The 15,141-nt window shown below is 45.1% G+C and overlaps 1 protein-coding gene across 3 annotated transcripts in view; it reads left to right on the plus strand.

The window, feature by feature from the left end:
* The window catches only part of LOC112109791 (proline-rich protein 5), a 423,972-nt gene that overhangs the window by 378,312 nt on the left and 30,519 nt on the right, over positions 1–15,141 (plus strand). The gene's annotated exons all lie outside the window — the stretch shown is intronic.

Raw genomic sequence — 15,141 nt, forward strand, 5'->3', positions numbered from 1 at the left:
CCCTGGGTGGGATTTTGCAGTGTAGACATACCCCTAGAGCCCTCGGGAGCTCATGATATGCCTACAGTAACTTGTGCAATCCTAGATATTATGTAACTCTTCAAGTGCTGGTCCCTATGTGTATTCCACTGTGGGGTATGCATGTGCTCCATGTGCCTGAAACTGGAAGTATCTTGTACGCAGTGTCTGTTGGTCAGTGCTTGCACCCTTATAGAATCATAGAATCATAGAATATCAGGGTTGGAAGGGACCTCAGGAGGTCATCTAGTCCAACCACCTGCTCAAAGCAGGACCAATTCCCAACTAAATCATCCCAGCCAGGGCTTTGTCAAGCCGGGCCTTAAAAACCCCCAAAGAAGGAGACTCCACCACCTCCCTAGGTAACGCATTCCAGTGCTTCACCACCCTCCTAGTGAAAACGTTTTTCCTAATATCCAAACTAGACCTCCCCCACTGCAACTTGAGACCATTGCTCCTTGTTCTGTCATCTGCCACCACTGAGAACAGCCGAGCTCCATCCTCTTTGGAACCCCCCCTCAGGTAGTTGAAAGCAGCTATCAAATCCCCCCTCATTCTTCTCTTCTGAAGACTAAACAATCCCAGTTCCCTCAGCCTCTCCTCATAAGTCATGTGCTCCAGACCCCTAATCATTTTTGTTGCCCTCCGCTGGACTCTTTCCAATTTTTCCACATCCTTCTTGTAGTGTGGGGCCCAAAACTGGACACAGTATTCCAGATGAGGCCTCACCAATGTCGAATAAAGGGGAACAATCACGTTCCTCGATCTGCTGGCAATGCCCCTACTTATACAGCCCAAAATGCTGTTAGCCTTCTTGGCAACAAGAGCACACTGTTGACTCATATCCAGCTTCTCGACCACTGTGACCCCTAGGTCCTTTTCTGCAGAACTGCTAGCCAGCCATTCGGTCCCTAGTCTGTAGCAGTGTATGGGATTCTTCCGTCCTAAGTGCAGGACTCTGCACTTGTCCTTGTTGAACCTCATCAGGTTTTTTTTGGCCCAATCCTCTAATTTGTCTAGGTCCGTCTGTATCCGATCCCTACCCTCTAGTGTATCTACCATGCCTCCCAGTTTAGTGTCATCTGCAAACTTGCTGAGAGTGCAGTCCACACCATCCTCCAGATCATTAATAAAGATATTAAACAAAACCGGCCCCAGGACCGACCCTTGGCGTACTCCGCTTGAAACCGGCTGCCAACTAGACATGGAGCCATTGATCACTACCCGTTGAGCCCGACGATCTAGCCAGCTTTCTATCCATCTTACAGTCCATTCATCCAGCCCATACTTCTTTAACTTGGCGGCAAGTATACTGTGGGAGACCGTATCAAAAGCTTTGCTAAAGTCAAGGAATAACACATCCATTGCTTTCCCCTCATCCACAGAGCCAGTTATCTCATCATAGAAGGCAATTAGGTTAGTCAGGCATGACTTGCCCTTGGTGAATCCATGCTGACTGTTCCTGATCACTTTCCTCTCCTCTAAGTGTTTCATAATTGATTCCTTGAGGACCTGCTCCATGATTTTTCCAGGGACTGAGGTGAGGCTGACTGGCCTGTAGTTCCCCGGATCCTCCTTCTTCCCTTTTTTAAAGATGGGCACTACATTAGCCTTTTTCCAGTCATCCTGGACCTCCCCCGATCGCCATGAGTTTTCAAAAATAATGGCTAATGGCTCTGCAATCTCATCCGCCAACTCCTTTAGCACCCTCGGATGCAGCGTATCTGGCCCCATGGACTTGTGCACGTCCAGTTTTTCTAAATAGTCCCGAACCACTTCTTTCTCCACAGAGGGCTGGTCACCTTCTCCCCATACTGTGCTGCTCAGTGCAGTAGTCTGGGAGCTGACCTTGTTCGTGAAGACAGAGGCAAAAAAATCATTGAGTACATTAGCTTTTTCCACATCCTCGGTCACTAGGATGCCTCCCTCATTCAGTAAGGGGCCCACACTTTCCTTGACTTTCTTCTTGTTGCTAACATACCTGAAGAAACCCTTCTTGTTACTCTTAACATCTCTTGCTAGCTGCAACTCCAAGTGTGATTTGGCCTTCCTGATTTCACTCCTGCATGCCTGAGCAATATTTTTATACTCCTCCCTGGTCATTTGTCCAATCTTCCACTTCTTGTAAGCTTCTTTTTTGCGTTTAAGATCAGCAAGGATTTCACTGTTTAGCCAAGCTGGTCGCCTGCCATATTTACTATTCTTTCTACACATCGGGATGGTTTGTTCCTGCAACCGCAATAAGGATTCTTTAAAATACAGCCAGCTCTCCTGGACCCCTTTGCCCTTCATGTTATTCTCCCAGGGGATCCTGCCCATCTGTTCCCTGAGGGAGTCAAAGTCTGCTTTTCTGAAGTCCAGGGTCCGTATTCTACTGCTCTCCTTTCTTCCTTGTGTCAGGATCCTGAACTCGACCATCTCATGGTCACTGCCTCCCAGGTTCCCATCCACTTTTGCTTCCCCTACTAATTCTTCCCTGTTTGTGAGCAGCAGGTCAAGAAAAGCTCTGCCCCTAGTTGGTTCCTCCAGCACTTGCACCAGGAAATTGTCCCCTACACTTTCCAAAAACTTCCTGGATTGTCTGTGCACCGCTGTATTGCTCTCCCAGCAGATATCAGGGTGATTAAAGTCTCCCATGAGAACCAGGGCTTGCGATCTAGCAACTTCTGCTAGTTGCCAGAAGAAAGCCTCGTCCACCTCATCCCCCTGGTCTGGTGGTCTATAGCAGACTCCGACCACGACATCACCCTTGTTGCTCACACTTCTCAACTTTATCTAGAGACTCTCAGGTTTTTCTGCAGTTTCATACCAGAGCTCTGAGCAGTCATACTTCTCTCTTACATACAACGCAACTCCCCCACCTTTTCTGCCCTGCCTGTCCTTCCTGAACAGTTTATATCCATCCATGACAGTACTCCAGTCATGTGAGTTATCCCACCAAGTCTCTGTTATTCCAGTCACATCATAGTTCCCTGACTGTTCCAGGACTTCCAGTTCTCCCTGCTTGTTTCCCAGGCTTCTTGCATTTGTGTATAGGCACTTAAGATAACTCATCAATCGTCCCTCTTTCTCAGTATGAGACAGGAGTCCTCCCCTCTTGCTCTCTCCTGCTTGTGCTTCCTCCCAGGATCCCATTTCCCCAGTTACCTCAGGGCTTTGGTCTCCTTCCCCCGGTGAACCTAGTTTAAAGCCCTCCTCACTAGGTTAGCCAGCCTGCTGGCGAAGATGCTCTTCCCTCTCTTCGTTAGGTGGAGCCCGTCCCTGCCCAGCACTCCTCCTCCTTGGAACACCATTCCATGGTCGAAGAATCCAAAGCCTTCTCTCCGACACCACCTGCGTAGCCATTCGTTGACTTCCACGATTCGACGGTCTCTACTCAGGCCTTTTCCTTGCACAGGGAGGATGGACGAGAACACCACTTGCGCCTCAAACTCCTTTATCCTTCTTCCCAGAGCCACGTAGTCTGCAGTGATCCGCTCAGGGTCATTCTTGGCAGTATCATTGGTGCCCACGTGGAGAAGCAGGAAGGGGTAGCGATCCGAGGGCTTGATGAGTCTCGGCAGTCTCTCCGTCACATTGTGTATCCTAGCTCCTGGCAAGCAGCAGACCTCTCGGTTTTCCCGGTCGGGGCGGCAGATAGATGACTCAGTCCCCCTGAGGAGGGAGTCCCCGACCACCACCACCCTCCTCCTCCTCTTGGGAGTGGTGGTCGTGGAACCCCCATTCCTAGGACAGTGCATCTTTTGCCTTCCAATAGGTGGAGTCTCCTTCTGCTCCCTTCCCTCAGATGGGTCATCTAGTCCACTCTCCGCATTAGTACCTGTAGAGAGAACATGGAAATGATTGCTCACCTGTATCTCCATTGCTGGTACATGGACGCTCCTCTTTCTCCTTCTGGAGGTCACATGCTGCCAAACTTCTTCACCATCCTTCTGTCCCTGCTGCGCCTGCTCTGAATCTTCAGAACGTTGTGGCCGTAGAAGCATCTCCTGACGTCTGTCCAGGAAATCTTCATTTTCCGTTATGCAACGCAGAGTTGATACTCGTTTCTCCAGATCTCGAACCTTCTCTTCCAATATGGAGACCAGCTTGCACTTTGTACAGACAAAGTCGCTTCTGTCCTGTGGAAGAAAGACAAACATGGCACAACCTGTGCAGGTTACAACAGCTGATCGCTCACCTTCCATATCACCTTCCTCTTAAGAGCTTCCTCAGCTGTTGCAGGAACTACTCAGAGAAACCTGCAGATGAAAGCCTCAGTGAGCTCTCCCCAGGCAAACTCCCTCTGTTAGCCTCTGCTGTTCGCTGCTCAGCTGGTTCGCTGCTGACTGCCCTTATATACCAGTCAGGCCCACTCAAGGCCCACCTGGAACAAAGCACTCCCAATTCACACTTTTCAAACAAACAAGCAAGCAATCAAGCACACGGTCAAACTGACAAACTGTCCCAGCAACAGACACTCAGATACTCACCAACACAGCCCCCCCAATGCAGCACTTAGCGTACCTCCTCTCGGACAGCTCCCAGGCAAACTCCCTCTGTTAGCCTCTGCTGTTCGCCGCCTTGCTCTCCTTAAACTCTGTACTGGTGGTATAGGGGGCGGTGTGGACCAACCTCCTCTCCAGTTCCTTCCTGACACCTGTGATGCTTTCTTAGGGTGACTTACAGTTCTGGGCTCCCCATCACCCTTCTGCCTTAGCAAAATAAGAATTTGTTGGTGCTACGCTGTGCAACAACTCTCTGCAATCCCAGTCTGTTATAGCCTGCCAAACAAACTCCTTAGGACTCTGCCAGTCCTAACTTTGCCTTGCAGGTAAACGCTTGGTGTTCTTCAGCTCCAAAACTGTCCAGAAGCATCTCCTTGCAGCTGTCAGTCCCTGTCACTGGATACCCACAGAAATAAAAGTCTGCCATCTCCAGAGAGAGAATACACCCCAGCTTGTTGATGCAGCTGAGGATGCACACCACACTTTACTGTAACAGCACTGAAATTAATTTATAATAAAACAAGAATAGGTTTATTAATAAAGAACAGAGATTTGTGATAACTAATCAGAAATAATAGAAACAGAAAATGGCTACAAATAATACATAAGTATAACACACTTCTAAGAGACTACATATAACCTTAGCAGGCTCAAAGCTTTGTCTAAAGCAGTTTTCTCACATACAGCTACTTCTCAGCATCATCAACCCACATGGTTGGGCATCCAACATTCACAGATGCAACGAGCCTGACCTCTTTGTGCCCTCAGTGATGGATAAGAAGATGCCTTTTTGCTTCTCCTTCTGTTCCCCAAAAGTTAATTATCTTTGCCTGAGTTGCCATGCTGTTTCCTTTGCTTCCTGATAACTGATGTTTACCTCAGCTGCAAATGAACTGCTCATTGTCTCTGGCATTACCATGCTCAATTTACATGAGAGAAACGGGCAGATCAATATTCCTTTGTCTGAGACAAACATATTTTAAACATATAGTTCCAGCATACATACATGACTCTTTAAACACCATCTGTACACACATCACACAATGATATTAAGAACCACTGTGTCACCAACTTTCATTTGATAATTCACAGCACACTCTTATTAGATAAATACTATGAGAGCAGTGTGTTAGGCCTGATAAGAGTTACAGAACAGTCGGTCCTCTGCCAGTTGGCACTGGAAGGTTCTTAGGGTCTCTCACAGGGTAGCTGGTCCCTGTGGATAGACTAAGTCCAGCTCCCCTGTGGATAGACTAAGTCCAGTCCCTCACCAAAGCAGGTGAGCCCAATCCAGCCAATTAAAGAAGGCTGGGCTACAACTGGGCCTATAAAGGGCTGCTAGTAGGCAGCTGGAGGAGGAAGGCCTGAGACAGGCTGCACCCTAGGGAGGGAAAGCCACACTGGAACAGAGCTAGCTTCTGTGGTGGATCCCTGGAGCAAAGGGTTAGAGGTTCACGGAAGCAGCCCTGGGGATGCTGCTCCAGGAAGGGGCCAGAGTGACTGAGGCTGGGAAGCTGCCAGGAGCTGAAGTGCCAGAGATCCCTGGGAGGGGTGGCCCTGAAGCCTGGGGTCAAGGACTAAGTTAAGACTGTTTTCTGTTTGTTTGATAACTGGTGTAAAAGAAATAAGCCTCCTTGACTGAGACTGGGTGTGGCATCGCATGCTTTGGAGCTGGGGAGAATCTCTGGCCTGGTGACAGGGTCACACCACGGCCTGGCCTAAGATGGAATCTCCAGTGTCCAGAGCCGAGCTTTTTATCTTCAACCTGTAAATATTTCCAAGTTTATTAAAGTTTTTACCGTAGATAGCGTTAGTATAGTTTATTCACGATAGTTAACTGTTAGTTAGAATTCCTTCCCCATCCCCCCAGAAATTTCCCTTTCCCCTCTGTATGGGATTTAGATTGTGCCCGGGTTACTGGAATTTAACAACTGTCTCTCTTGTCCCCTTTTTGGTGAAGGATGACAATCATAGCTGCCTGTATTGCCTCAGAGAAGCTCATAGTTCTGCTAAGTGCAGTAAGTTTCTGCTCCTTTCCCAGCCAAACTCGACAGGCACAAGAACTCCAGCTTCAAAAATAACGTATGGAGCATGCAATGAGACGCCAGTCAGACCTGGGCCAGTGGGACTCCCCTGTTCATTGGCCTCCACTACATTGGAGGAGGAAGAGGATAAGTCAGAACTGCCAATGCCAACAGTACCATCGGGATTATCTTCCTCATCTCCTGAGGAGATGGTCTCTCCAGCTTCACTGTTTCCTCTGTATGACCATAGACAATTCCAGGATCTGTTATGGAGAGTGGCAGATGAGCTCCAGATCTCCCTGGAAGAGGTTCAGGATAGATGACATAAGCTCCTGCACATTGTACAGCTGACGGGATCCAGTTGAATAGCGCTTCTGGTGAATGAAGCCATACTAGAACCAGCAAGAGCCATATGACACATGCCACCAACTTGTGCCCCTATCTCCAGGAAGGCAGAAAAAATGACAATTTGACCCAAATAAGGGAGCAGAGTTTCTGATTACCCACCCTACCCTCAACTCTCTGATCATTCAGGTAGACATTGAAAGAAAGATTGAGGCAGCAACATGCAAGAACTACCCGTGCAAATAAAGAGGCCAAGCATTTGGAACTCCTAAGAAGGAAGGTAGTTACATCAACCAGCCTCCAATTTAAAATATCAAACTACCATGCGCTGCTGGCCACCTATGATTTTTATGAACTATTCAAAGTTCCTAGACTTTGAAGAGAAACTCCCTCAAAAGCACATGGCTCAATTTCAAGTCCTTATTGATGAGGGCAAGTTGGTGGCCAGAAGTTCACTACAAGCCATACCTGATGTTGCTGACACAGTGATGCCCTATGAGATTCCCAAAAGAGACTCAAAATATGGTAGAGGATTTGCTCTATGATGAAAGTAAACTCTTAAGCAAAAAGATAAGTCTGTGCATATGTTAAAAGACTCTCTCAGGCAAACCTCCATTCTCTGGGTACATATAAACACCAGCCCAGAAGAGGAAACACCACGAGTAGCCATATAAGCCCATGCCCTTGCCGCAGCCCTTCTACCACCAATGTATTTACAAGTTGCCTCATAAAGAACAGGGAGTGCAAAAACCTAGGTATACGGCTGCATCAACCCAACTTCTCCCCCACCCCCCAACCAAAAGGTACTTTTAATGAGGTGCTTGGGAACTGCAAATCCATGTTGATGCCCTCTCCACCCAATTCCAATGTCCACTTTGGCAGCTGTCTAGCACACTTTCCCCACAACTGGAGGGAGATAACGGACAAATGAGTGCTATCATCCATTCAGGCTATACCAGCAAGTTCCTCACCCCTTCAAAAAAAAAACTTTCCTGTCTTCCTTCAGGGATCACTCTCATGAAGTGATCTGCCTTGAGGAGGTAGAATCTCTCCTCCACCATGGTGCAGTAGAGCAGATACCACCTCAATATTAAGGAAACAAGTTCTATTTGAAATAGTTCCTGATTCCCAAGAAAAAAAGAGAGGTGGAGACCCATTCTCAACCTGTGACAACTCAGCGTGTTTCTTCACAAGCTGAAATTCCACATAGTCATACTGGCATCTAGAATTCCATCTCTGGACAAAGACACGTGGGTCACATCTCTCAACATGAAAGATGCATACTTTCTTTTGGACATTCACCATTCCCACAGATGATTCTTCAGATTTATGGTAGCATCTGAGCACTACCAATACAGGGTGCTTCCGTTCAATATAGCAACAGCAGTCAGGGTCTTTACAAAAGTGTTTTCAATAGTAGCAGCACAGGTCAGATGCAACATCACCACCATCTTCCTGTCTGTAAAGGACTGGCTTCTGATGGTATGTTGTGTCCGGAAGTCCTGGCTTTGACTTCATCACCACTTCATCTCCCAGCATCCTTGGGAATCCAAGCTGACTAACTTAAACTATAGAATTCATAGGTAGGTGCAACTCTGGCCTTGGTCAGGGCAAGGGCTTACTTCCCTGTGGTCAGATTCCACCCCATGAGCAATCTGATAAAATAGATTATGGGCAGTATGTGCCTCATGCTGCTGGGGCACATGGCATCGTATCCTTCGATGACCCCTTTTGCCAGGCTCCACCTCCATTGCCTGAAAGCTTGGCTCTGAACGGTATATATTCCGAGCAGACACAGCATGAACACAGTGGTGACTGTGACTTGGGTGGCTTTCCACCCAAGGTGAAAGCCTCGCTAATGTGGCAGAAGAATGTGAGGGTTGGAGTTCTCCCCAGACACTGGAGAAAACAGTAGTTTCAGATGCCTGCCTGATAGGGTCAGGGGGAGCAGCATGGATGTTCACACACCCAAAGGCATTTGCATACTTTGTGGAAACAGAATGCATATAAATCTTCTGGTGCTAAGAAATGTCAGAGAAGCCTGCAAAGCATTTTTACCACTCATATGATCCTGACATGTCCTGATAATATCAGACAACCTAACAACCGTCTTTTATGTAAACAAGCAGGGAGCAGTGAAGGTATATCTAGAACCACATCACCCTGTCAGCAGTGTACCTACCGGGTGCCCATAATTCACTAGCAGACAGCCTCAGCAGATATTTTGCCACCGATCACAAATGGAAGCTGCACTACACAGTGGTGGATGCTATCTTTGCTCAATGTGCAAGCCATACTTGGGAACTGTTCACATCCAAGACAAACAGGAAATGGGATACATTCTGTTCCAGGGGAGCTCAGGAACAGGTTTCCAAGCCCAGTGTTTTTCTGCTGTCCTGGAATGGCCATGTGAGAGATGCCTTTTCTCCCATCCTGTTAATACCTCCAGTTCTGCAAAAGATCTGGTGAGACAGAGCCCTAATCATCCTAATTGCTCCCAAGTGGCCCAAACAGTACTGGTTTCCAAGCCTTCTGCAGATGTCAACCCATCTACCCACTAGCATTCCATCCTTCCCAAATCTATTGACCCAGAAGAATGACAAGCTCAAAAATCCCAACCTGGACTCTCTTCATCTCAGTTTGGTATTTGGGTGGATATCAGATGTAGAGCACCTGAGCTCAGAAGCAATTGAAGCTGTTCTTAGTAATAGCAGAAAGGATAACACTTCCTGGTGGAATCTAGCCAAGTGGAAATGTTTCTTGATCTGGCCCAGCAAAACCCATGTTTCCAGAGACAGCAGGTATTCCAGCTATTTTGAATTATCTCCTGGCTTTCAAGATGATAGTCTCTCTCTCTCTCTGAGCTCGCTTCAAGTCCATCTAGCAGCAATCAACACATGTCACCCACCAATTGAAGGCTAATCCATCTTCACGGATCCGTTGACAACTTGGTTTCTGAAAGGTGTGATTAGAACCTTTCCCTCAATCATAGAATAGTAGGACTGGAAGGTACCTCAGGAGGTCATCTCGTCCAGTCCCCTGCATTCATGGCAGGACTGAGTATTATCTAGACCATCCCTGACAGGTGTTTGTCTAACCTTCTCTTTAAAATATCCAATTATGGAGATTCCTCAACCTTCCTAGGCAATTTAACGAACCCATTCATGTCTGAATTCAGTTCAGATCACTCAAACTAGTCACGCTCAAGTACACAAGGATATTTATCCCAACTGTTAGCCAAACCCCTATCAAAGAAGTGATTCTTGCAGGTGAAATGGTGCCATATAAAAATTAAAAACAAAACAACAAAGCCTCTACACATTCTAAATGAGAAATAAATGTATCAATTTAAATTGGATTTATGGAGAAAGGTAAACTAATGAGGAGGAATAATGACACTTAATGGGAGCCTTAGCAAACGTAAAACTGAAAATTATCAAATTTGCCTCAGTGTCTTCATGAGTGAACTGCTCTTACTCATTCTGTCTCCTCTTATGATTACTGTAACCTGCATCCACAATCTGTTAGTGATCTCACATTTCTCTTGCAAAGTGGCAGGTTGCAAGTCTTTGTCTCACGAGGCAAGCTTGGTCATTTTCTTAGGAGATAAACAGAGAAGGTAGTTTTACAATCATGTGTAGCAAATAGGAATGCACATCTACTGACAGCAGGGTGACTTTGTGGCTACTGTGCTTGTGAATTATTCCATCACGGGATTGCAGCAGGCAACTGCAGAGTTGCACCTTGTATTGGAACTTGGAGGGACAGTGCACTTGGGCCCCTGTTCCGCACTTGATAGCATGTGGACTGCTGCACTCACACGCAGCCACAGTGAAGTACATAGCGCATGGGCGGTCTGCCTGTGCACTATCATTTGCAAGATCAGAGTCACAAACTGAGCTGGATTTTTAGCAGCAAATTCCAAAGTCTTTACTCAGGCAAAACTCTCATTGAAACTAGCGGTTGGTTTGTCATCCTACAGTAAGGGGGAACATCCTTCCCTCAGTTACAACAATGTAAATCAGATATAACTCTTCAGTGGAGTGTAACTGAGGGCATGTCTTCACTACCCGCCGATCCGGCGGGTAGCAATCGGTCTATCGGGGATCGACTTACCGCATCTAGTGAAGACGCGGTAAAATCGATCCCTGATCGCTCTGCCGTCGACTCCGGAAATCCACCTCGGCAAGAGGCGGCAGCGGAGTCGGCGGCAGCGCAGCAGCGGTCGACTTTCCCGCGTCCTCACCGCCAGGTAAGCCGACCTAAAATACGCAACTTCAGCTATGGTATTCACGTAGCTGAAGTTGCGTATCTTAGGTCGGATCCCCGCTGTAGTGTAGACCCAGCCTAGGAGCACCTGCTCTATATTTACAGGCATTGGTTATATAATAAGTATGATTGTAGTAGAAGTGTATTTTGTTCCAGTCCAACAGCACTCGTATTGTCAGAAGTATACATGAGGCTAGAGGGTAACGAAGGGAAGCTGCTCATGTTAAAGTTTATACTAAAAAAGTTTATAGGCTGGAGGATGGAGTTTATAAGCTTGAGGTTTGATAGTTCCAAGATGCTGACTTAACCAGTCAATAGGAATCCTGTATACTGTTTAATAGTTAAGGGATTTTCCTTAGTTCACTGTTGGCTAACTCTGCTCTCATTGGAGATAATGGTAACACTCTCACTGACTTCACTGGAAACTGAGTTAGGTCAACGCTGAGAATCCCACCTTAAAAATCATAAATGCAAGGGCCCTGCTTTATAATGTTAACATTTATCTCAGGCTGACATTTCATATTGGTTCTGTCTCCTAGCAATCAGGCTACCCAGAGTTGTAATGAAAACGACGATATCAAAAAATGACAAGCATTGATTCAGGGTCCCTCACTGTTATCTCAAATGGCAGGTGAAGAAGTATTTTGTTACAGGTGGCGGGGAGAGAGTTGGAGGAGATGTTCACATTGGGTTACTGATGCAGGTCTGAGGCAGTTTCTTTTCTTAGAGGAGTTCATTAGGTCATGCAAAACTTTTTAACGTCGTAGGCCAGGATTTTCAAAAGAGTCTACAGGAATTAGGCATCTAAATCCCATTGAAAGTTACTGGGAGTTAAGGGCCTAACTCTCTTAGGCTTCTTTGAAATCCCAGACATAGTGAATTGGGCTTAATTTACAAGTGAGGTGAAGAACTTATTATCAGCTTATTTTATAGCTCTTCATCCTTATGCTGTCCTCAGTGGCCCAGAGTCCTGTTTCTGAATATTAAATGGGTACACTCAACCTGTTTAAGCCCCAAAATTTCTCTCTCCTTTAAGGAGAAATGTGATCTTCATGAAGATTCCCTAGGAGGATTGCAGGAGAGAGGAAGAAAAGACAGATTTTGTATCTGTTGAGATTCAATGATGTGTGGTTATATAAAGATTTTATTGGCATGAGTTAAGGATCACCATATTATTCATGAGGACCACAGGCAGAAAAAAGTTATACAGGGCATTCCAAATGAGTTCCAATAAAACTTTTATACCATACCACACTCTTAGGTATTTTGTTTATGCCACATATTTTACAAAACTGCTATTTTAGACATTTTTAAAGAGTTTTAAAGATTTTATTGGTGCCACTTTTTATAGCATTCTATCCTTAACTGCGGGCTGCCTTCATTTTATGTGTCTATCTGCATAGATGGAAAGATTTTTTTTCCCCTCAAAAAAAAAAAAGAACCTTTACAAATTATACTATTATTTCATCTAAATAACTTCCCTAGAAATCAAGATGTGGACAGTGGAAAGGAAGGAGTTGAGGCTCAACTGAGAGGGGAACTGATGATTGGACTGGGATATTGGATGACTTCGCTTATTTCCTCGCTTCTTACAGTTTGCGTTGGTGCTGCCTAGAAACTTTAAGTCAAACTTGTGCTTTGTGCTCTGTAAGCAGAAAAGAATATGAAGTAAGTCTCTGGCCCAAGGAATTTACAATCTGCCTAATGTCCCGATCCTGCAAATGACATTCAGCAGGGCTCCATGAAGGTGCAGAGATCTGTCTGCATGAGTCATAAATGGGATCAGGGCCTATAGGTGGTAACCATTTTTAAAGGGACATGGTCAATCTATTTATCCCCTCTGCCCTCCACCACCCACAATTTAAAATAACCCCATATAGCATCTCTGAGGATTTATGTATGAGAGGAGGGATGGTCAGTGCACTAGACTGGGACTCAGGAGATATTGCTCAATTCCTGGCTCTAGGGTGACCAGACAGCAAGTATGAAAAATCAGGATGGGGGTAGGGGAGGTAGTATGCACCTATATAAGACAAAACCTCAAATATCGGGACTGTCCCTATAAAATTGGGACATCTGGTCACCCTACCTGGCTCTGACATAGACTTCTCATTCAGGCCCTGATTCAGGCAGAGCCCTTAAGCACATGTTCAACTTTAATTTACTTCAGTGGGACAGAAGCAGGTGCTGAAATTTAAACACATACTTAAGAGTTCTGCTGAATCAGGGCCTTAATCTCTATTAGCTTCAGTTTCCCATCTGTGAAATGGAGATGATAATATTGAAATTGTAAACTCTTTGGGGCAAGAGCTCTCATCAACTGTCTAGCACAAGGGGGCCCTGAACTTGGTTTGGACCCAGAAACACTACTGTAGTACAAATAATAAATAGTATTAATAAATACATTTAAAAATCATCCAGAAGTGCTGCATGGGATTTCCTTAGAATTTGGGCCATTGGGGGACTAAAAAGATTGACCATTTCCCTTTAAAAATGGCTACCACGTTTAGGCAGATTGTAAGATCCTCGGAGCAGGGAACTGCTTTGTATTCATTTATGCCTATACAGCACAAAATACTCTGTCACTGTGTGATAAAGAATAGCATATCAACTGAATGTAGGCCAGATTGTTCTGGAACCAAATTCTACCTATTTCTTTAATCTAAAATAACTCTAAAAGTTTCAAATTCTGTTTAAAAAAAAGTTGTCCTTTTGAAAACATAGAATGAATTAAGCAGTGAAGTTGATAATTAACTTCATGCATTTCATCATGTAGAAGAGTTGTCCTCTTCCAGAATGTTTTGTCCATGCTTTGTTTTGAACACTAATTTATTGAGAGGTGAGGCCCCAACTCAAAGTCAATGATACCACTCAGATGTTCAAAGTTAAGCATGAGCTTAAGTAACTTGCTGAACTAGGTTCTTTATGCTCAGATGAAGTGGGCACTGAGTATTGTGGGACATAAAGACCTGCTGTTACTCATCACTAAGTTATCATATTCATAAATCCAGGAATTTCAAATAATATCCATATACAGCACACAAGAATACCTATACAAAACAGGACGTATTTTCTGTTCATTCACCAAGCCCACCTCCACAATATAATATAGATAGACACGGATATTGGTTATGCAGAACTATTAGCACTCCCTTGGTTTAAATGGAAAGAGGCAGCATCACTGTTGCTATTCCAAAAGAAACCATCATTAAAGATTTTATTAAAATACAATGCAAGAAAATAAAAATCAAGGCATCTTCATCTTATATTGATCTGATTAATACAATTGTAATGCATGAATGAGGTTCCAGTTTTCAACACTTAATTAAAAAAATCACAACATGTGCCAGGCTGTGGCATTGTCCTTTGGCGTACATCCTGCAAGCTCCTGTAAAACTCCTGTTGCTCCACTCTATTGCCTTTGTAATCAAGGAACCCCACAGCTGAGCTCCAGTGCAGAGCGCAGTGTTGACCTTGGCTAGTTATTGGCATCATTCTCAATTGTCTCCATTTGGCTTTAAAAATCTTGTTGTGGAAAGGGAGGAAAATTTTTAGTTCATCTAATGATTGCCACGGCTGGGGCAGAAGAAGAGGGGAAACGCAGGAATTGCAACAATCGCACAGCTTCAGCTTGTTTTTAAACACTGAACCATTATCAAATATTTCAGGGTGCTTTCATTTTTGCTGTAATCTTTCCTGTTTGTGTATGCAGTGCATGTGCGACCAGGGGGAAAGAAAAATTCTAAACTGAATCTCAGCATGTCATAGAGGGGGAAAAATGAAAAGGAGAGAGAGATTATCAACCAAGAATACTTAATGGTGGTTGAGAACAATGTTCAGCACCTTAAGTGAGTTATCACTAGTCCAAAAACTAGAACTGAATCATTCAACATGTAACATGCTGCACTAACTAATAATAGAGTCTACTCCAGAAAATACTTTCCCTGACTAGTGTGTGTGTGTGTGTGTGTGTGTGTGTGTGTGTGTGTGTGTGTGTG

This window comes from Terrapene carolina, unplaced genomic scaffold, assembly GCF_002925995.2.
Source record: "Terrapene carolina triunguis isolate 2854851 unplaced genomic scaffold, T_m_triunguis-2.0 Scaffold112, whole genome shotgun sequence".
In the NCBI taxonomy this organism is placed as follows: Eukaryota; Metazoa; Chordata; order Testudines; family Emydidae; genus Terrapene; species Terrapene triunguis.